General features: G+C 43.0%; 1 protein-coding gene across 2 annotated transcripts in view; it reads right to left on the bottom strand.

The window, feature by feature from the left end:
* The window catches only part of kcnh2b (potassium voltage-gated channel, subfamily H (eag-related), member 2b), a 246,851-nt gene that overhangs the window by 222,712 nt on the left and 1,578 nt on the right, over positions 1-22,561 (bottom strand). The gene's annotated exons all lie outside the window — the stretch shown is intronic.

Genomic DNA, 22,561 nt, shown 5'->3' with positions numbered 1-22,561 from the left:
ACATTCTAAATGGCACTGGTTGAACTACTGGGTGAAAACCAGTTGATTCAGTGTTTGTGCAGCTCAGTGTTCACGCCACAGCTACATGCCTTACATTTGGAATTATTCTACCAGGGAGGGGGTCAGACACTGTATTATTACGCTGGAGGCACTCAGAGAGGACAATGCAAGAGATGGCAATATTTGGAAGCAATGGGCCATGTGTTCAAATTAAACAAAGGTAATGGTGGGCAGCTATTCACAGCAAGTAAAGCATATTTTCATTTTGTTTGGAGCACACTTCTCTTAAGAGGTGCTTTATATTGTCAGTTCATGGGCAGGGATGTTCAGCTTTACTGACTTCTGTTGACATTTATCAGCAACCAGCCGGTAACTGTGCTGTTATCGAACTCTCAGGTAGTATTATGGAAGTGTGAGTTTGAAAAACAGCATGTGTTAAAGGGATAGTTTGTGTTTTTTGAAGTGGGGCCATATAAAGTACATATCTACAGTCGATCTGTTCCCTACCGTAATCACCGATCAGCGCAGCCTCAGTTTGGAAAAGCAGAGAGGCGCTCCAGCCCAGACGCTCAGCTTTGTACTGCGGTGGGTGGGGTCCAGAGAACACCTAAAACAAGGCTCACCTGAAAAAATCTAGAAAAGTTTAAGTGTACATTGTATAGAGAAAATTCACACCGCTTTACATTGTCGTCAGACCTGCCTTTCTTTTGGCACTACATTTTCTTAACCATAGAACCTCTATATCCCTACGCAGTTGTGCTAATGCGTAGGGATACGGAGGTTTGACGGTCTGTTAAGTTTCGTTTTTATCGGAAGTAAACCTCTTGTTCACCAACTGGGCCTCGCGCTGTATTTCGCAGCTCGCAGATCACCTTTTGCCCACTTGCACTAATGCTTAGGGATATGGAGGTTCTACGGTTGAGAAAATGTAGTGCCAAAAGAAAGGGCGGTCTGACGGTGATGTAAAGCGGTGTGAATTTTCTCTATACAACGCGCACTTGAACTGTTATCGATTTTTTAAGGTGAGCCTTGTTTTAGGTGGTTTATTTCTCTTTTTCTCTGGACCCCGTTCACTGCAGTACAAAGCTGAGCGTCTGGGCTGGAGCGGCTCTCTACTTCTCCAAACTGAGGCTGCACTGATTGCTGATTACAATAGGGAACAGATCAATTATAGATATGTACTTTATATGACCCCACTTCAAAAAACACAAACTACCCCTTTAATGTTTAACACTCATTGTAAAAATGTGAATGAATGAACACATGAAGACATTAAGAGAAAGGTGTTACGATCTCATAATTCTGTGGTGGATTTTTGTGTTTGGTTTTACTTTCTGTCGCACTTGCAGAGGTGCACAGAGAGAGTTTTCCCTTCACCCACCTGCAGCGGGTTTTAATCAGCACCTGTTGATAAGCCCTACGGTCCATGCTATCTGCTGCTAGATGATTTTGTCAGCGGCATATGGTGGGGCGCCGTTTAGCTCAGTGGGTTCCAGTCCCAGCCTGGGGCCCTTTGCTGCGTGTTACTCCCCCTCTCTCTCAACCTGTTTCCTGTCACGTCTTCAGCTGCTCTGTCAATAAGGCCAAAAAATATACCTTAAAAAAAAAAGAAGTGATACATAGCTCTGGATAAGTCGTTTACAAGAGTAACCTCTATTGTTTTCGTTTTTCCTCCTCAAGATCTAATATTGCATTGTTTGTGTCTCCAGTTTTTCCCTGCATTACTGTCTACCAATGGCTCCACTTCCAGTAACCCAGCTTTCTGTACCTCTGCAGCCAACAGCATTGCCCTTCACACACCTGAGCCTCTACTTGGCCCGCAATCCATCAGCGCCACCACAAGCTACCTCTCCTCCTCTTTCCACCTCAAGGATGGAGCCTCAAGCCTGAGAATCAACCGGCCTTCACCTGTAGTAACCTTATTCAGCTCAATAAATTACCTTGTACGACATATTCTCCGGGACCCTGGAAGATCACATCAAGCAGGTGAGGTTGGTGTTTCAGAGACTCCTGGAGAACAAGCTCCACTCGACTGTAGTCAACTGGCAGTGGAGGAGTGGCCCACACCATCCACCCCTATGAAGCTACAGCGATTCCTGGGATTTGCCAGTTTCTACCATAGAGTAATTTTTGACTACAGCCGTGTCACTGCTGGTCTCTCTTCCTGAGCTGAGATGAGTACACCATCTCCTACCCCCCTGGTTACAGAAATTAAAAACCAGACCAGGTCCAATCCCAGGTATTAGAGTGGGGCCCATAATCCAGGTTCACCTGCCATCCCTGAGCCCAACGGACTTGCAGTTTCTTCGCCAACACTTCTGGTGGCCCAGTCTGTCAAGGGACGTGGGTGAGTTTGTGTGTGTGACTTCAGTCTCCCAACTGAAAATCACATTTCTGAACTCATTAATAAGTCCAATACCTCCACATGCCACCTGGATCCAATTCCCACAACCCTAGTTAAAGCATGCCTGTCTTCTATCATTTCACTGATGACCTCCATTATGAACTCCTCTCTCCTCTGGTACTGTTCCCCCTTCACTGAAAGTTGTCATAATCAGACCAACTCTGAAAAAAAATGGCTTAGACTCTGATGACCTAAACAACTATCAGCCTATTTCTAATCTACCATTAATTTCCAGAATTCTTGAGAGAGTGGTTTCATCCCAACTCCAAACCAACCTTGATAACAATAACCTCCTTGAACAATTCCAGTCTGGTTTTCACCCCAAACATAGCACTGAAACAACTCTGGTTAAGATCACCAATGACCTCCTCCGTGCAGCTGATTCCAGTCCCCTCTCCGCCCTCATCCTCCTGGACCTCACTGCGGCCTTTGATACTGTCTCCCATAAGCTCCTCATGAATCGTCTGGCTAGCATTGGATTGAGGGGCACTGTGTATCAGTGGTTTGCCTCCTACCTTGCTGAAAGGACACATTCTGTACGGATTCAGAATTGCTGGTCAGAAAGCTCCACGGTTCACCACGGAGTTCCACAGGGTTCAGTGCTGGGGCCAGCAGTTTATCATTTACCTTCTACCTCTTGGTAGAAGGTTATGCTGATGACACTCAGCATTAGTCCACTGAACATGTCACTCCCCTGCTGATTCCCTGTGTCACAACGGATTACCTTTAAATCTTACCATTAACATTTAAAGCTCTGCATGATCTATCCCCTCCTTATCTCACGGACCTGCTTCCAACCCACACACTCCCTTGCTCCCTGCGATCTTCATCAGTAGGTTTACTGGCACCACCAGTCATCAAACTGAGCGCAATGGGTGCCAGGGCTTTCTCCCGTGCTGCACCCAAACTTTGGAACTCCCACCCGGCCTCACATGCTTACTGGACTCCATTAGAAATTCAAAGCTGCTCTTAAAACACATCTTTTTAAACTAGACTACCCACTCTAACTGCATCAGCTGCACCTTATGTTTGTTTCTAAATGTCGATTTTAACTCTTTACTTAGCTCCGCTCTATCAAATGACTATGCTGCTTTTTTTAATTAATGCTTGTTGTTTATTGATTGTTTTTGTACTTGATGTAAGCCAACCTTGAGTACCAGGAAAGGCGCCATCAAATAAAATGTATTAACATTATTATTAGTAGCAGTAGTAGTAGTAGTATGTGGTGGCCTGCGTTGTGTGTGTACAGAGCAAGGCATCATTCTCCCGCTGGCCTCCTTAGACCCCTGCCTATTCCCAGTCGTCCCTGGTCCCACATAGCAGTGGATTTTTTTCACGGGTCTTCAGCTCTCTCATGGACACACCGTTATCCTTACCATATGGACCGCTTCTCCAAAATAGTTCATTACATTCCCTTGGTCAAGCTCCCATCCCCCTCTGAACTGCTCATCTTCTATGTTTTCTGGTTCCATGGTTTCCCCACTGACACTGTTTAAGATAGCGGTCTTTTGGCACCACCTCTAATCTCACATTGGGTTATCATCCACAGTCAATTGGACAGACGGAGAGCGCTAACCAGACCGCCCTTCACTGCACCACAGCCCGTAATCCCACTTCTTGGTCCTCCTTTCTCTCTTGGGTTGAATATAGCAGCATCAGAATCATGATGATGGTGCTTCATTGAGCGGGTAGGATCACTTACATACACATTTTCAACATATAACACTGTTTTAATAAGATAAGTTAGCAACTACATTATGTCTAACGAACTGTTTTTCAGTTTCTGTGGGCAGTTAAATCGCACAAAGTGCTAATTTCTACACAATGTTGCTTTAATGCACCATAAAACTATAACAAAAACCATTAACATCAAGCAATCATTTATATCTTAAATTAGATTTTTTTTCACCTTCGATCTGGTAGCTGCAAATGGGGTGCTTAGGATATTAAGGATAATTAACTGCATCATTAACTGGTAATGAATGCATAATTATGCAACAAAAACCCTAGTTAAGGTTAATAACTGCATAGTAGTTTGATTAGTTCAGCTCAATAAATTTGTTTTTAATGCTTTAAGAACACATTACACTCTAATTAAAACATAACAGTGTTAATGACCATCTTATTAACGTATTACCTATTAACTAATGTTTCTAACAAGCACCTTAATACAAAGACTTATCAAGTTTGACAACTTGACTAGACATTGATTATGAAGTGCAAAATTATTTAATATAAACAGTACATCTGGATTACGCTCTCGTGACAATAGCCCCACTAATTACATCATGTTTAGTGAATAATATACATTGTTTATGATCATGTTAGACAATAAACCAGTGACATTTCCAATGCAACATCATATCATAAATATGTGACTCCATGATGTCTGGTAGTTATGTTTTATGTAATTACCCCCTCCCCCAGCAGTCTCCTCTATTGGTGACATCACTGTCCACATCTTTCTTCCCCCAATTTCCTGTTAATGAGCTTTTGATGCCAGAGAGGTGGGGGCTGATGGAGAGGCTGATTAAAGACGAGGAGGAAGACACCATTTCATATTCCCACAGACACAAACACAAACACACAGACTCATGAAGCATGCACACATCCAAACGCACACACACACACACACACACACACACACATATACATATATCTTAGACGCACATACACGTTCACACAGATCCACCAACGCAGACTGAATAATTCACTAAGACCAGACCTTGGGGGCTTTGCAGTCTGCCAGTGTGTGTGTGTGTTTGTGTGTGTGTGAGAGCTAGTGTGTATGTGCGAGCGAGTGTATGTGCTTGGAATCTCCCTGAGTACACTGCGTAGGCGGATAAGGAGGGAAGCCCATGTGTTAGAAGCACAAGTCAACACACCAGCTCTGTGCCTGCTAGCTACAGAGACAGAGAAATAAAGACAGAGCGAGAGATTATTGCAAAAAGAGAGAGCAAGAGATGAATGGATCACAGGAAGAAAGGGTGAAGTAGAGAGGATTGTTGAGAGGAGAGGAGAAAAGAGAAAGAAGCAGACGTGTGTGATCGGTTGGGTTACACCGACAGGCTCAAGAGATTTTTTTTGTCTCACCCATTTCTTACTGTGCAATTGCCATGGAAACTGAAGATTTGACACATGCTAAATTCTCAAACACTGAGTGCTAACACTCGCTATAAATTCAGAAGAAATGTAGAACCCTTTATATGCCACGCTGTCTCTTTTACCAGCCAGCCTTGGCAGTGTCCATAAACATGACTCTTTGTATTCTCAAATTTAATTTGTAATCACATACTAGAGCTGCATCCTACAGACAGTGGATTCATAGCACCGAGATACGATCCACTGCAGTGTTTGCATGACTGAGAAACTGTGGTTTGAATTAAGAATACACTCCTCAGAAATCTCCCAGAAAAAACTGATTCTGCTGGATATCATGTTTTCCATATTAATCTCTTAAGCAAGCCAAAATTTACTAATATTTGCCACCAAACAAGTTAGTTTGGATAAATAGGTTATATATTTGAGCAGGCTTTGATTGAGAGACTGTTGAATGAACAAATCATTTATTTAGAGAGAGAACATGTGTCTTTGTGATGTGAACTTGAACCGCAAATCAGTTACTGTATATGGGTAAAGATTTTGTTGGAGCCAGAATATTGTTGCTATAATGTGAATTATGTAATCAGGTGTAACCATTGTAATTAGCACCGAATGCAAGTAGGAACCCACCTTTGTTTAGGCAGGTGTTTCTGCCCAAGGGTTAATAGTTTTTACCCTGCTGAGGCAAATTTTTGCTGTATTAAAGCAAATTGGGTAGATTGGAAACGAGGTGCACTGCAGCGTTCTGGATATGCTTGCAATGGTTTGTTCGCAGAGTTTGTTTGCTGTAGTCCAGGCTGGAGATTACAAGCACTTGGACCAGGAGTTGGTGTAGGCGGATGGGGGAAAAGAGAGGAACAGTTGGGTGTCGTCTGCATAGCATCATTGTGTTTACAAAGGAGAAATATTTTGTTGGAACATCATGAATAAAATGGACAATAAATGGAACGAGTGTTCAAGAAAGAAACATTGTCTCAAAGCGTAAATCACTAAGTAACGAAGCAATCAGTGTGTCAATTAAGTCATCAAAAACACAGCAAGGGAACACAGCTGGAATGAAGTGTAGACTCATTCAGCTGCTACAATACTCCAAATGTCACTTTGATTCAAGGTCCACTCACAAGCTTTTTACACAGCTTTCAACGGCATCTCATGGCCTTTGAATGGAGCAGAGTTGCGTCTGTTGGCTGTGAGTTTGTACCTTGAACAGCAACTTTGTCCATTTTCAACCCGCTGTGTATTGCTATCACAACACCTTAAGATCTTAAGGAGATCTCCTTAAGATCTTTATATGTCTTAAAATGCTTAAGGCTTTATCATCCCCTGGCCCTGACTACCATGTGGAGAGACAGCTGATGTAACTCCATTTACTGAGGAGGATACACAGATAGCTAGCTGCAAGCTCAGGCAATAACTAGTAAGTAGACTGTAGACTTACACGCTCACAGATCAGTCTGTATCATTATATAAGCACATCTGATGGTATTATAGTATGTTAAAAGCAGTATTTCCTCACTGTGCACTCTCCTGCCTTAGTTTGTTCTTTTGCTGGCTCTATTGGTCCGAGCTATAAAGTTCCAGGGAAAGAATAGCGAGGAATAACACGGCCCATTGAGTCATATTGTACTGTAAAGGGGTGTTTCCAGCTTACAACTGGTGTTTTCTAAGCAGCCATCAGACCTAAAAAAAACTAATCTTCGGAGAGAAAGTGATGAGTCGGTATTTAAAAGTACAGCCTTTTGTAGAATGATAATCATAATAGTTCTGATAGCATGTGAAACACATTTTCCATAAGCATCAGGACATCCCCACATTGCATACCAGCTAAGTAAAATCTATGTGGTTTTTTTTAAGATTTGCAAACACCCACTTAATAGATTCCACTGCTATATGAGCCATGTGCATCATTGAGTACTGTAGCTGTGAACTAATCCAGCTTCCAGCTGTCAGCTCACAGGTGGGACACATTGCTGCCAGAGTCAGTATCCCACTGATTACCCAATCAGTAGAACAATACTCCCTGCTCCCTCTCCCTCACGCTGCCAGATAAATAATTAAAAGTGTTTGCAAAAGTGTTACTGTGTTTACCCAAAATGAAAATGCTGCCACAGCACATGTCTTTCCAAAACTGACTCAAATTCTGTCCCATTAGAGATGCTGGCCGGACACTCGGTTGGCACGAAAGACTCGCACGCTGCTGGAGAAGTGCTGATGTCATCAGTGTGAGACAGCTGACAGGAGGATGGGGGTCCTGTCATGTTTTGACAGTCCAAGCATTTATCTCGGTCCACACAGGGTTCCATTTTGGAGCAGTTTCTAAACAGTGTGTATAAATAATACATTCCCAACAACATGCTTTCATTTATTTACTGACCAGAGAAGTGTTGACAGAAATACCTGCTGGCATATTGTCTTCTTTGTCAGCTCATATCACGGGAGATACTCCGCACATTTTGAGGCAAATACATGAGGAAGTAAACGGCTACACTGGGACGAAAATGACAAATATGCCATCCAACTAGGAGGCAAAAATTTAATCCTAATAAATAAGCATTCTGTATTGTTGCTCATCTGTTCTGATGCTTACTTTTGTCACACTAATATCACCTAGATGCTGAGTCATGATCAAGTGAACTAGTTTACACAATGTGTTATCTGAAGGCAAACGTGTTCACAGCTAGTAACTGAAGAACACATCACCAGAGTAACCGAAAGCTGCTGCTGTTTGCTATCTATCTTTGACTGTAGCTAGCTACATCACTGGCTCATGGCTCAGTTAACCGTGAAGCCAGTTACCCAAGAGTTTGCATGGACTGAGACCTTGGATGATTGCGGGAGTCATCGTGGACACTGGAGCTCAGCTAAGCTGAGTTTTGCAGCCTGGGGGTGAATACAGCTGGACACCCAACTGGGACTGAACACAGCCACAGAGACTGAAGGATGCCAGTTTGAAGACAGAGGATGCAGAACAGAGGTGATTAACAGCTGCTCTGACCAGGACATTGGCCCTGGGGGCAACAAGACACAGCAGGCAGGGATAGGAGCGCAATGTGATGGGAGAGCATTGGGAGAAACTTGAAATCAAAAAAGGTGTATGGTTGTATTTTTTGGTTTAGTAAGAAAATTACAGGACACTTTGTGAGTTTATTTTCATTGATTTATTACACTTAAATCAAAAAGAGCTTTTTTTAAAATGGTATCGAGTTATCTGCCCAGGAAGAGTTCTGTGGTGACTTTGGTGTCGCGGTCACATTTGAACCGGCAGGTCACATGACACCCCTACACTAACGGTGTCAGTGTCTAAAGCATCATAAATTGAAATCTGATTTACAATTCACAGTGTGTGCTTTAAGTGGGAGAAAGATCTCATGGTTGTATCCCTAATCCACGGTTAATTTCATTGGTTTCTCTACTATAGGCTACGTGAAACACTTTCAATGGAAATGAAAACATGTTCAGGAACAAAGCCCATGCAAACGCAATATGAAGGTCACCTGACTCAAAGCTTGGATTCCCTGCCTCAACACAGTTTGAGATGCAGTCATGCGACGTGGCACTTTTCAGAGAGTACACAACGGTCCAGTCCCCCAACAGTCGTTAAGAGTGATAATACCATAATCACCGCAATCCTTAATGGGCTGTTTCGCTCTGAAGTGTCTCAGGGTACAGTGTGTACAGCGTCTCCCTCTGCCTTAACGAGGTTATGCAGATTTATGCAAATGAGGTCTAATCCCAGGGACGCTCGGGACTCCGGGGTCTTTAAGTCAGTTAGCTGGCCTTTTTCTGTGCCACCGCTCTCGGGGTGGCAGAGGAGTCGCGGTGAATGAGAGAGGGAGTCCGAGCAGGTGATATGAAAACAAAGAGAGAGTGGATGAGAGAGGCGCCGTCAAGTTTTCGAAGAACCTGGAAGGGGAGGGACATGATGAATGGGAGGACGAGAGTGAAAGGGCAGCTGCCAGGAGATAAAGCAGTGACAAATCGAGGTACAGGCAAAGGGCTGAGAGGAGAAGGACAGGAGGATTTGGATTTGAGACAACATGTGGTGATAAACACACTGTAACTGCTGAGTAACCAAAGGTGGATCATGAACTGATCACAGCCACCTTATTTAAAGATGAAACAGTAACTCTGACTAAGTAAAATTCAGATTAAGGCAGTCATTATGTTTAGTGTGTTCTTTTTATAGACAGCAATGTGAATGGAGGCTTCTCTCAAGCCCTGTTTTCGCATGACTTACTATATACCTGTGTCAGCTCTGGATATCTGCAGCCTTGTATGGAACAGCTGATTTTGTGACACAGTCCCACATTGGATTGTACTGACTACCGTCTTTATCACTCAGCTCCATTGTGAATGATTTATGTCCGCACCATCTGCACATGGCTCCTACTGTAAGATTCACGGTGAGATCATGATTATGACAATCCACTTTAATACTCCTACTACTGCTGCTGCTGCTAACAATAGTCATAATAATACCCATTAGCACTGTCTTTGGGAAAAGAGAGAAAAAAAAACAAAACAACAGATTAAAACAATAGCAGAAGAAGAATAGCAGAAAACAAGACAAGGCCGTAAAATCATAGTGATCATGCTGGTGATGTCGCCCGCATGATTTCAATAATTCACCTATAATCACAATCTAGGATTTTGGACCAACAAGCAGAGCTACATCCACAGATCTTAGGTAACACCCTGGCACATGCGGAGTCAGTAAATCTTTTATGTCATTTGGGGCGAGGGCATTTAAACCTTAAAAAGTGAAGAGTAAAACTTTAAAATCAATAAAAAAATAAAACACACAGCCACTCGAGTGATGCACTCATATTTCTTGGCGTTCCGCGCAAAATGAAGGAAGGAAGCTTTTACTGATGCTGGCATAAATTGCATGAGAGTACTCTGGGAATGAAAAAAAAAAGGAAATTGTGGATAAACCGCATATAATTTGCAGAACAGTGATGGGAAACACCACGGCTCTGGATAATCTGGCTGAGAGAAGCATGTACAAAAATGGCTGTGGTTGGTAAAGTTCCACCAACTAAAACATGTATTACGCTTACACTAATAGGTCTGTGGTTTTACACACACACACACACACACACACACACACACACCTCCCAAGCACATTGTTGCAGGACACCTTACACCAAACATACAGTTCTGTCTGTTACATAAGCACCAAAGGATTTACCAGTACAAAGAGTTACCCTACTGATATTTCAGAGCCAACAAGCACAATGGCTTCTTCCCAAATTATGTCTAAATTGTTGGCTATCCTCTCATATGACCCGACTTCCAAGGGAAACTTGTCTCCCCTTTGTTGGATAACAGTTTGATGGTTTGTGGATACTTTAAAGACGTGTTTTGTTCATAACTTATTACAGACACACACACACACACAGACCTGTGACTGATATATGGCAGGATCACAGATGGAGCATCCGACCCCATTTAAGTGTCTAAACTATCATTAGGAGTATTTACTGGCATCAAAGCGAAGGATGCCAACAGACTGAGCAAACTCATAAAGAAGGCAGGGTCTGTTGTTGGCTCTGAGCTTGTCACCCTGGAGGAGGTGGTGGAGGACAGGATGCTGGGAAAACTGCTGGGAATCATGGGCCATGTCTCTCAGCCCCTCCACAGAACTCTGCACAAGCTTAAGAGCAGCCTCAGCAACAGACTCATTCAACCTCGCTGCCCAAAGCAAGAGCAGAGGAAATCATTCCTACCTGGTGCCATCAGACTTTACAACGCTCGCTCCAAAACTAATGATGTTTCACTTTAAATACTTAATAATGTAAATAAAACTTCACCTTATTCTCTTCTTATGTTCCACGTATTTTCCACTTTCCTCCACGATACCTCAGCATTTTATTTCATTTGCCTCGTCTATTTATCAAAATCCAACACAAATAGCCCATGCAGTAATACATCAATCACTGGCTACTGTGACAAAAGTTTACTGCATTTTCATCATTCTTCTTTGCTTTTAGTTTCAATGAAGATGTTGCCCATGTAGCATCTATACAGCACATCAAAGTAAGGAAAAGACAGCCTGACTGTCTTTGAGTCTTAAAGCTTCACCTGACAAGACGCTGTTGATGCATCCAAGCTTGTCTCATCTTTTCACTGTGGCAAGGAAAAAAAACACTGCAGTGAGGCGGTGTTTGATGCTTTGGTCTTTGGGGTGCACGCTTTTATAAAAGGTACAGCCAATTAGGAGCTGATGATGCGGAGGGAGCTACAGCTCTCCCAGAGATGCTCCTCGCATGCGTGCTACGATCTGAGAAAACAGATAGGGAGCTCATCGTTCCTGCGATCGCTGCGCAGCCACAAACATTCATTCTGACTTTGAAAAACACAGTTTTTCACAAGTGTTTTTTTTTTTTGTAAGAGCTGCTTTCAGGGCATCTGCAGCTTTTCCTGAGTTCAGCTTTCTCACAAGAGAGGCCAAGAGCGCTCGCGGCTTGATCGAATACAGAGAACACCCACCTGCATCGACTTGTAAACTCGATGGTGATGAAATCCCAATGCAATTCCATGCAACTAATAGCGGAATGAAATAGTGCCCCAACATTTGGACTCTGTGTCCATTTTCTCTCCCATATTTTCCCAGTCAGATCTTCATCAAGCTTGCAATTCATGAATCTGATATTACATGTAATATGCACTGTACCCTGCTTTCTATTGGGTATATTTTAGACAATATGAAACACAGTGAGAAGTAGAACCCATAGAAAATGTCAGATGCAGCTGAATGTTAACACACTGCCCTTTTCAAATACCAGTTAGACAAAACATGACTCAGCTCCAGGTTACATACAGCAGTTATTTGACTTCCTGATGGCTCCTTAAGCCTGGGTGCTAACCAGAGTATCAGACATTAGATCAACAGCTCATGTATGAATTCATTTAATTTAATCCAGGCAAAAAATAAATAACATTTCTTTTCATTTTTAATAATTTTTAAAATTAGATGCTTGTGTGTAGTTTTCCTCAACTAGGAGCTCAGAGTTGATCATGTAATTATGGACAGCTAGAGTCAAAAAACAATTCAGCTGAACTTTGAAAAACTTAGACCCAATTCCAACAGCTGTTTACTATGTAAATGAAATCATTTTCTTGCAGGAGAGAAGACAAATCAATCACACATACAGCCCTTTATGGACATAATTCCCACAGTAATATTTACTAACCTTTGCAAAGGATCACGGTGTTCCACTGTCCTGGTGGTTAAGAAAGATTAATAACCACAGAGTCAGAATGCATCTTTATCAAAATGTCCTGGACCACAGGCTGAAACTGCCGTGTGCATCAAACTATGTTTATAGTTGGAAAAACAATCCCAAACTCAGACAGAATGAGGTGCAGGTTTAAAACAACATGTTCTCTCATGGTCCACAATAGCCAAGATTAAGCAATAAAGACTGAATTCCTGCCCAGGTTTAAGTGATGGTGAATGAGAAAAAAGTCGTTTTTTATTTCACCAGATTTGGTGTAATTAGTCATGATTGTTCTTAGTGAGCTGTTCTATCTGCAGTATTTCTTCGCATGGGATGACAAGAATGATCTGAAAAAAGATTACATGACATGACATGAAGATTACATGTCACATTAACATCACCAACAGCTGTTAAGATAAATCGATAGCTTTGACTTTCAAAATAAAGAAAGACAAGAATTCATATTTTTTATGTAACAGGTATGAAACCTGCATTTAAAAAGCAGCTAGAGTGTTGTTATATATTTTGCTGAGTTGTGTACAAATACCAAATGTTCCAAAATTCAAAAATGTTGGAATCCAGACAAGATTACTCAAAGAAATGGTGTGTTTCATTTGGTCTGTTTCTATAACTTGTGGAGAGTCTGAGAATGGGAAAGAAGATGGTGAACATGACTTAATATGAAAAAGTCAGGTCAGATAGATCATCAGGAATAGAAGCTGTTTAATGGCGTTTTCACCACAAGCAAACCATTTGTTTATTCGCCCCAGCTTAGAACAGCTTACTGCACTGCTGATTACATTAGCAATTAGCTCGCTTGCAATAGCAGGCACCAAGGGTGCAGGTGCCTGTGGGTTTGAATTCAGGTCAGTCATCAAACTCAGCACTGAGCAGAGACTCAGCAGCCATCATGACAGAACATAAACACCCGACAATGGAGGTCAATTCTGCAGATCACTGCTGCAGTCAGGCTGATAAACAGGAGTGAAGATAACTCTACATTTCAATCCCACAAATTAAAAAGTCATCTCTGACCTCTCCTCCCACTGGTAAAGAGCTCTGGATTGGATCAGAATCTGAAGTGACTCCAGGTGTTTATTCCTCCAGACGGCCTGGCTCTGCACCAGACTCTCTCCTCCTGAGCTGGAGGCTCTGATCAGCTGAGCAGCAGCTCAGCACCACACAAACATCATATGTTTTGTTTTGATCGAGAGCCCTCACAGCTGAAATTGCACGTTGGGCATTTTACTTCTCTTTGTCGAATAATAAACAAATGCTCATGCTGCATGCTCATTTTTGCTGAATGACTGAAGTGTCACTGTTTATCTCAACTCTCCCACTAGCTTTAACAGCACAGTCTGTGTAATGGCCTTATTGTTATGCTTGTGCTTATCATCTTTCACTCCACCCATTTGCGCATTTTTTGTGTGGAATGATCCAGTTTAACAAAAATATTTTCCTTGTTTGTTGAGAGGGGTTTTTTTGTCGACGATAGGCCTTGTGCCCGGCTTAGAAATAGAAACCTTGAATTCATAAGCGCACATATAGAGTATCCATATACCACACACACAACTTCCCTCTCAGCACCCCTCAGCAGGTGCCATGTTGCCTGGTTGGACGCATGCCTGTTTGAGATCAGAAGGCAGTTAGGCATGGCGGCGCAGTGGGCATCTGCTGGGCACCGGAGAGATGGAGGGAGGGAATGAGAGGAGGGAAAGAGAGAGGGAGGGGGAGAAAACAGGCTGTCATATGAGACAAAGAGCAGACAGTAGAAAGGAGCGAGGTGGAGATGGAGAGCAGCGAGAGAGAGAAGAGTGTTTACAAGCTCCAAGAGTTTACAAGTATGTGTGTGTGTTCTTTTGTGTGCCCGCTTGGTAACATGTGTGGGTGTTTGTGCATGAAAGAGAGTCAGGGAGAAGACAGGAGAGGAGAGAGACGAGTGATTTCACACCAATAAAGTGCAATCAGGAGGCACTGACTCACTCCTGACCTCAGCACCAGTGTGGCAGCGTTGCTGTGTTTACACCCTCCCAGTGAAACAGATGGCGCAGAGGAATAAAGCTAACCATCAGAGAAGACCCTCCATCCTCTCTTCTCTACAGCACACCGTGGCAGCATTTATGCAGAAGAATACTGATCCTGTTTGGTTTTATAAACATCTCGAGGACGGCGACGAAGCCGCGGAAACGTTCGGTGGGAGAAAGGCTAAATGACGGCTACGTGTGCTCTGTAACATTGCCACAGCAGGAGTAAAATCAGCAAAAAGCTAACAAGTGAGCCTGCAGATGTAACCCTCAAACTGACAGCCTAATCCATGTTTGCGAGCCATATGTTGCTGTGTGCATGGAACATTTGCATGCACTCAAGCAGCACTTGTATGTCTTTTTTCAGAGCGGCACAGAGGGCATCTCTTCCTCCCTGCACCGGGAACATCAAGGCTCAACGACTTACGCAACTCTGAGCCGAGCTCATCAAAGCACGAGGAAGCACTGAAGCTTCGAGCTCTAAACGTTCTGGTGGATGACGCCCTGTTGCAGGCAAACAGGCCTGTTTGACTGACATGAGCTGGAAAGAAGAAAACACATTGTAAGGCTGCATTTTGCTCCTACATGTAAATTACACCACTGGTCTTGGTACACTACGATTCTACCACCAAAATATTACTCTGTATTCCTAGAACTGCGTATCGTTGATATTTTGCGGTTCTTGGGTTGATATTATATTTCTGTCTCTGCACTGTAATTGTTTATCTCTACTCTCCATCTGGCACCTATGGTGCATTTCTGTGCATTATGAACAGAGACACATCCAGGTTGCTCCTCTTTAAATGTTCTCAGTTGTCGAGCCTTGACGTACAAATTTAATAGCAGGGAAAGCTGCAGAGTCCACCATGGAGGGAGCTTTGATAGCCTATCATCTATGTTGCTCCGTCCATGTTTATTTAACCCTCCTTTGCTAGAGAATAAACTACTCAACACAATCGGCAGACAGTAATGATAAAAATACGACTATGAAAAAACTGGGAATATGTTGCCCAGCGTCAACAGAAGGACCTTCTTTTGTTGTATTATCGGCACACTAGACGCTTCACAGCGGGTGTAACCGTTTTGCATTATGTCGAACAAGATTTACTCTGGCGTGTACACACATCTTATCAAACCACTTTATTTAGTTGGAATCTCTGATGAGGATGATTTGAATGAGACTGAACAAATATTGACTGTGTAACATCAGCTTTTGGTATTTCTTCACTGAACAAACTGAGAAGAGCCGCCGTGACTGGAGAGCACGAGCACTGCCTGGCCTCGGCAATGATCAGATCATCAGCTACGGTAGCTCACCAGCTAACCCTGTGAGTCACCAAGCCTCCTGTTTCTTGATTAGGCTGCACGCTGGTGAATTTGCACCGTGCAGCTGAGGCGCTTGTCAGAAAGATGGCTTTATGATAGAGTGCGCCATATGTTACATGAGCAGACTGCACAGCCCTCCGAGACAAATCTTTTGATATATAAATAAACTTGACTTGTCGCACCTGATTATCCTAATTGATGTACATGTTGACCATTTATTACTGTCTATTCTAGAACACCTCATTCTGCCCTCGTATCCCTTTAACGCATGAGTTATCAATTCACAAAGTAATACTTTTCATCAGTGCATCCCTGGAATGAAGAGTCATTCAGGAATTACTGTCGCATCTCTTGTCCTCAGAAAAATGGACATTTCAAAACAATATATTCAACTAGATAAGGTGTTGTCACTTTGCTGCACACAAAGGCATTCGTAAACAGAGTGTAATAGCCTAGAAAATTTCCAGTGCAATATTTAAAAAAAAATAAATTCTGGGACTGAAAACACATCTGTCTTATCCAGTGGATGCTCTGAGCCAAAGGGTTTATTCTGCTTCTTGAGCTTATATTTAGATCAAACTGACCTATATTTACTAGACTCTTTAATACTGCAGTTTAATAAAACTATTCAAACTATATCACCATTTTGAATAAAGCTTGAAAGGTGGAATCTTAATGGGCAATATGTTCCCACTTGGTGCAGAACTTGTCCTGGGGTTGACAGATGTATTTTCAGTTAAAGAAATTTAAAAAGTTACATTTTCTTCATTGAAATCTGAATCTAGAATCTAGAATAATCTCTGCATGTGTGAAAATCTGATTATCTGATATTGTAATGAAAGACCTTATCAACACGGGGCTACTTAGATAGGAATTAGATATCAGGCTTCAGATATAATCACTAAAGACTTGTTGGTAAAATCTAATCTACGTGTATGACTTAATCCAAGCCATGTCTCAGTTTTCCATGATTGAAGTTCCAAAGGTTCTGGTTAACATTCAATAAGCTGTAGGATATATATTTAAAATATATCTTAAAGATGGAGAACATAAAATGACCTAGAGTTGACCAGTAACCTACCTCTTCTTGCTGTGTATGTGTGTGTGAGAGGGTGGGTGGGTGGGTGTGTGTGTGTGTGGGTGGGAGAGTCAGGGGGCAGTTGCCATGGCGATGAGGTGTTTGTACTTTAGCTGGAGAATGGTAGCATCCTCCCTGGAGGACAGTGGCTTTGAGGCTTGTAATTGGGCAAAGTCTTCTCTAAGGAGCACTGAGCAGACAACAAACCATGACCCAAAAGGTTGCTGTGTCCTCATATGGAGGGCAAATGTGTTGTGCGTTGTTGTCAGGGAGGCACACGGGGCTGTCTGTGCGGTCTAATCTGCACGGAGCGGCATGGGTATCAAACATCATGGATCACGGGACGATCGGTGTACAGTAAGCAGAGAAGGTATTAAGTCAGAGGATGACAGTGCGCAAAATAATGAGCTGGAAAACCACGAGGGCTAGATTTCAACACCTGTCTCGGAGCTGCTTTCTCTGCACGCTTTGCGCGAACTGATCCGATTCGTTTTTGATTTAAAAAGGCCACATGTAATTCTTTTCATTCTGTACCAATCTAAAACGAGGCAACAGTAAACATGTTGTCCTAACAATCTGTGCATTCTCTGTCAGGGCCGCTCGCAAATGAGTTTGTCTTGGCGAACGAATAGCGCAGCCTTCGGCCAATCAGTGCCATTTCCCAAATGATCAGCACAGAGGGATGAGAAGCATCTTTTGTAAAAATCTGATTATCTGATATTAGATGTGAAATTCTGAATATGTCACACTGAAGCAATAACACAGATTATTCACTGAAATTTATCATAAGCGGATCGGTGGTCAAAATGTGACATTTTGGGTAGGAAACAGCAGGCCTGGAGCCGATCAGTCGCTGCTTTGAAACAGTCCCTGCTTTGAAGAGAAGATAACTCCCCCGCCCCCCCCAAAATGTACATTCAGTCATTATCTCCTCAAGTCCACGTGGATGAGAAAACACTGAAAAACAAATGGACTCAATCGTTCCATGCAGCTCATCCAACGTAAATCCAAGTCTCTAGAGGCCCTGAAACCCCAAATTTCTCGGAAAAGACATTATTTACAACCTTTGACTCGCGGTCAAGCTCGTGCAACAACTTCAGAGTGTGTGCGAGTGCTATCGCCTCAGCAGCCACAGTGAAGATTTTGGCTTTGCAAACCATGTAAATAACCAATCAATCAATTCCAATCAATGTGGGCCCCACACTTATCGAGAGACTTTGATTACGCAGGACGTGCTGTGTGGAGCCATTCAATCTTTTCTTTTCCTTTTTTTCAGTTTTACCTTTTAAAACAAGTTTGTAAATTTAGGGGAATACTGCATCGCTAGTTTGCTACAAAGCTACAGGAAACATATTCTTTACGCTGGTCAGAGTAAAGAGTGATAAAATTTTGCCATGATTTGACTGAAATACAGTCACACAACATCAAGACCGATTGTAGCTTGCCATTTTTCTTGACTTGTGTGATGTCACCAGCATGGAGGTGCTTTAGTTGCTGAAATAATGTGTGACACTGTTGCTGCATCAACAACATCATTCCACTCTGCCACGTCTGTGCAAGAAAGAGCGCTTTGTGCTCTTACTGGTCAACATCGTGGAGGGCAGAAACATTCTGACACGTGCAAAACAAAATAAAATAAAGTTGAACCAAGGTCGTGTATTAAATACAGATAGCACACGCTGATGGTAGATCACTTTGTCACATGAGCACCAAACTTTAATTGTTGCAAAAATCGATGAAATAGCAGCAGGCATGATAACTTTCCAGAGTTATAAAAGTTGTCTCACAGTATTATAAAGCACCGAGCAATGTTTTGGCATCTGTTTAGTAATCAGACTCAGATCTATTAATCAAATGGGCATCCAGGATCATATATCACTGTGTTACAGGAATGGGTGTTACTGGAATTCTAATGCAGGGCTGCTTTTTTGGTCTGAATGGCTCATTTGAAACGTGGAAAAAGCTATAGCTCCTTGTTTAAGTAAGATTTTATTAATAACCACTTTGTTGTGGGGTTCTGCTTTAGTCTCTGAGAGCAATCTTGACGTTAACAGTGCATGTTTGGGATGTATGATAACACTGGCACGTGATCAGTCAAATACTGCCATCAGATTGAAAACCACATTTCAGCCAGTATGATAAGATGAAGCTTAAATTATGCGTAAGTAACAAACAAACCCATTTTCCTATTTTGACCGGTGACACAAATAAAACACAATCTGTGATGCAATACTGTGTGAATTATGCTACGGAGGAGACTTGATGATCACGGCGATAAAGTGGAAAAAAAGATGTGCATGCCAACATGGTGCATCCCTACATATCTGTGTTTTCCAGGGGGGGAAATCAGGCAAAAGATGGCACATCAGGGGTGAAATAAAAACCTAAAGAATCATCCCGTGCCTTTTATTTTCAAGAAATGGGCGACACAGTGGCTCTATGTTCAAGATCAAATCCGTGAAAACGATCCAAACATGAGGTTTTTTGCTAACCACCGCTGTTTTTCTCGAGTTTTGTGAAACAGACACATCTCGCTGCAGGACAGGCAATGATCTCCTCCTATGCACTCGATTGTGTGACCGGTTTATAAAATCCCAGAGCTGGCTGATGAAATTGTCACAGCGTCTCAAGAACATCTCCGACAGGATTTCTCTGTCCTGTCACACAATATGCCAGGTGGGAACGGTCTCCGTGTGGTGTGAGGTGACAACAGATGTCCGTAGTTCGCTCATTAATCGTCTCCTCCGCGGCCGAGCATCAAGTATCTACAGCTTGTGTTCTTCAGCGCATTATTCTAAAAGCAATCGCATCGTGGAAAAGAAATGACTCCGCCACGCTCGCTGAACTATGAAGGCTGCTCTCTACAGCCTTGCGTTCGGAGATGCTTTCCATCATGTACTGTATAGGCGAATAAACAGGACGGAAGTCCTTTTGATTGTTTTTCAGGTGAAATTCAGCCGGCTTCCATTACAGTGAGGGAGTGCAGAGCAGGAGCCCACACCAGGGTCCACCTTTCAGAAACACCAGTTTGCTCACGTTACTCGTGTTTTACGAGTGGGCTCACGTTTCAGCGATGTGGAGCAGCGGGGTCAAAATGGAGTCAGAGGACGATATGGGAAGACGCTGAGGGTGCTTTTGAAAAATACTCGGCAGGATTCGCAAGTCTTTCTGCAGTGCGGCAGTCTAAAGTCCGACTGGTAGAGGAGTTCGCTGTGTGAGAAACAGATTCACTCCAGTGCCCAGTCAACAGGATAGAATCTTGGGAGCTGATGTTTCTGCAAAGCGCTGAAACATTCACATTTGCATGTATCAGGCTACGTACCGTACTGGCATTTCTATAATATGCGTCAAATCAAGTTCACATGTTTGTGACCTGACTGTCATATCAGGAGGTGGAGGGGATGGTGGTGGAGTTACATAAAAGAGACAAAGGGTTGTAGGGTTATGTCAGATCCCAGCCCCTGGGCTCCAGATATTTCATTAAAGGTCTTAACTGGCAAGGATTACATGATCCTTGAGCAGCGCTGCACAGTACAGTATAGAAAAAAAAAAAAGATCTACTGTGATTCGGACATTTTCCGAGACCACATTGCAATTTTGTCTGCAGTGTTGTTTTTTTGTTGTTGAATCGATTTTTTCAAAAGGTTTGGTGTATTTTAAGCAAATCTGTAATCCTGACAGTTTAGGTTAAACGTGTGCACCTTGTGCAACGCGATCGCAGCTGTTTTGCAGTTGCCGTTCAATGGCATACGTTTAACAAAAGAAGAACAAAACACACAAAAACGAAAGAAAGAAAAAAAGCTACCGAGAGACAAAAATCCTGGATATTCAGGTCCAGCCCGGCAGTTCAGGACTATGTTTCAAAATTTGAAAGCTATTTAGTTAGTTTAGTCACAAAAGTAATACGCTACTGTCATACAGTGTGCCGGTGGAGAGGCTTGTTAGCCTTGGAAATCTTGTCCTTACCCCCAAGAGGAACCGACCGTCAGACACACGTTTTGGAAAAAACAAACCTAAATAACTAAAAGTTACAACATAGACAAAACACAAGGTTGCGACATAACCATGGTTCACAGAAACGTACATTGCCATTTATTCCGCCATTGGGTTTTTACTTGGACAACTCTGAAACTACTTAGGATGTATAAACACCTGCGAGAGTCCACTGACAGTCCTCCTCTACGCCCTGCAGCTCATTACCCACAGCCATTATCATCGCCTTCATCAGCATGCTTGGCTGGCCGGACCAAAAGCCAGCAAATAATCAATAGTAAGTGATTCTGAAGATATGAGTCACTGGGAAAACATTTAGAGAGCACCGATGTGACGATCTGTGCCTCTCAGCTGTAGATTATGTTCCCCTGTAACTCCAATGAGTGCTCCTCTCACACACACTCGGCCCTGCCACGAGTTGAAGCCCTGTCTAATCTGCGGTGAAGACACACTGAAGAGATGAGCATGGCGGAATGAGTCGGCGGCGCTTCAGCAGAGGGAGAACGTGTTCACCTTTGCAGGGTCGCCCGCGCTTATCAGGATGCAAAACATAAATGCGGCAGGATTAATTTCGATTACCCGACTTCAGAAATCCAGATCCATCCTTCTCACACCTTGTTTGAAGCCCCACAGCTGCTGTGGCTCTGGGGTGTTTCGAACGCTCCACCAACGCAGCCCGGTGAGCGAAATCTTACGGTGGACGGTGGAAGACAGGCAGGATTCTGCTCAACAATTCAGAAGTCTCACGAGGTCAAGTTTGCAGAGGATTTGGTCAATTTCGCTTCAGCTCACATCCCCAGATTTCCCTGATCTCCTCCTGAGGGTAGCATCTGACATTTACATTCCTTAAAACCCGCATTTATATCCGCACTGAACGTCTCGTACATCAGCTCGACTGTCAGAACCTGACCTGCGCTCAAACGTTAACTCTTCACTCACGCCACAGCTATCACCATCCTCATCTTCCTCGTCGGCCGTTAAAGGTGTGCTTCATGCGGGAGACGTGCCTCCGTGTGGCCGCTGAGGCACGTTTGAAAGTCTGGTCACACGTTCGGAGATGGAAAAAAAAAAAACCACCGCCTCAGGGAAGGCGAGGACGGATGGAGCCCGTGTATTTTGAAATATAGGCAGCTTCAAATTTCACGACCCGGGGCTCGATGAAAAATTTAGCAGCTGTTTGTGTTTTCTAGCTTCTAACCTACAGCTGACTAATTGATAGGAGATTTTTTTTTTTTTCTTTTCTTTTGAGCTAAACAAGACAAAGTGTGTGATAGCTGATGATGTCCAGAAAGCATCTGCGCGCTGGAATAGGTTTAGTTTCCAGCAGTTTCTGCAGAAAAACTGTTTTACATATCCACACCAGCTGAGCCAAAGATAATAGAGTCAGTGCCTCCAAAAGCACCTCAGGGTG

This window comes from Acanthopagrus latus, chromosome 19 (genome assembly GCF_904848185.1).
Source record: "Acanthopagrus latus isolate v.2019 chromosome 19, fAcaLat1.1, whole genome shotgun sequence".
NCBI lineage: Eukaryota > Metazoa > Chordata > Actinopteri > Spariformes > Sparidae > Acanthopagrus > Acanthopagrus latus.
The sequence above is the reverse complement of the archived record's forward strand: the minus strand, read 5'-3'. Positions and strand labels throughout refer to the sequence as shown.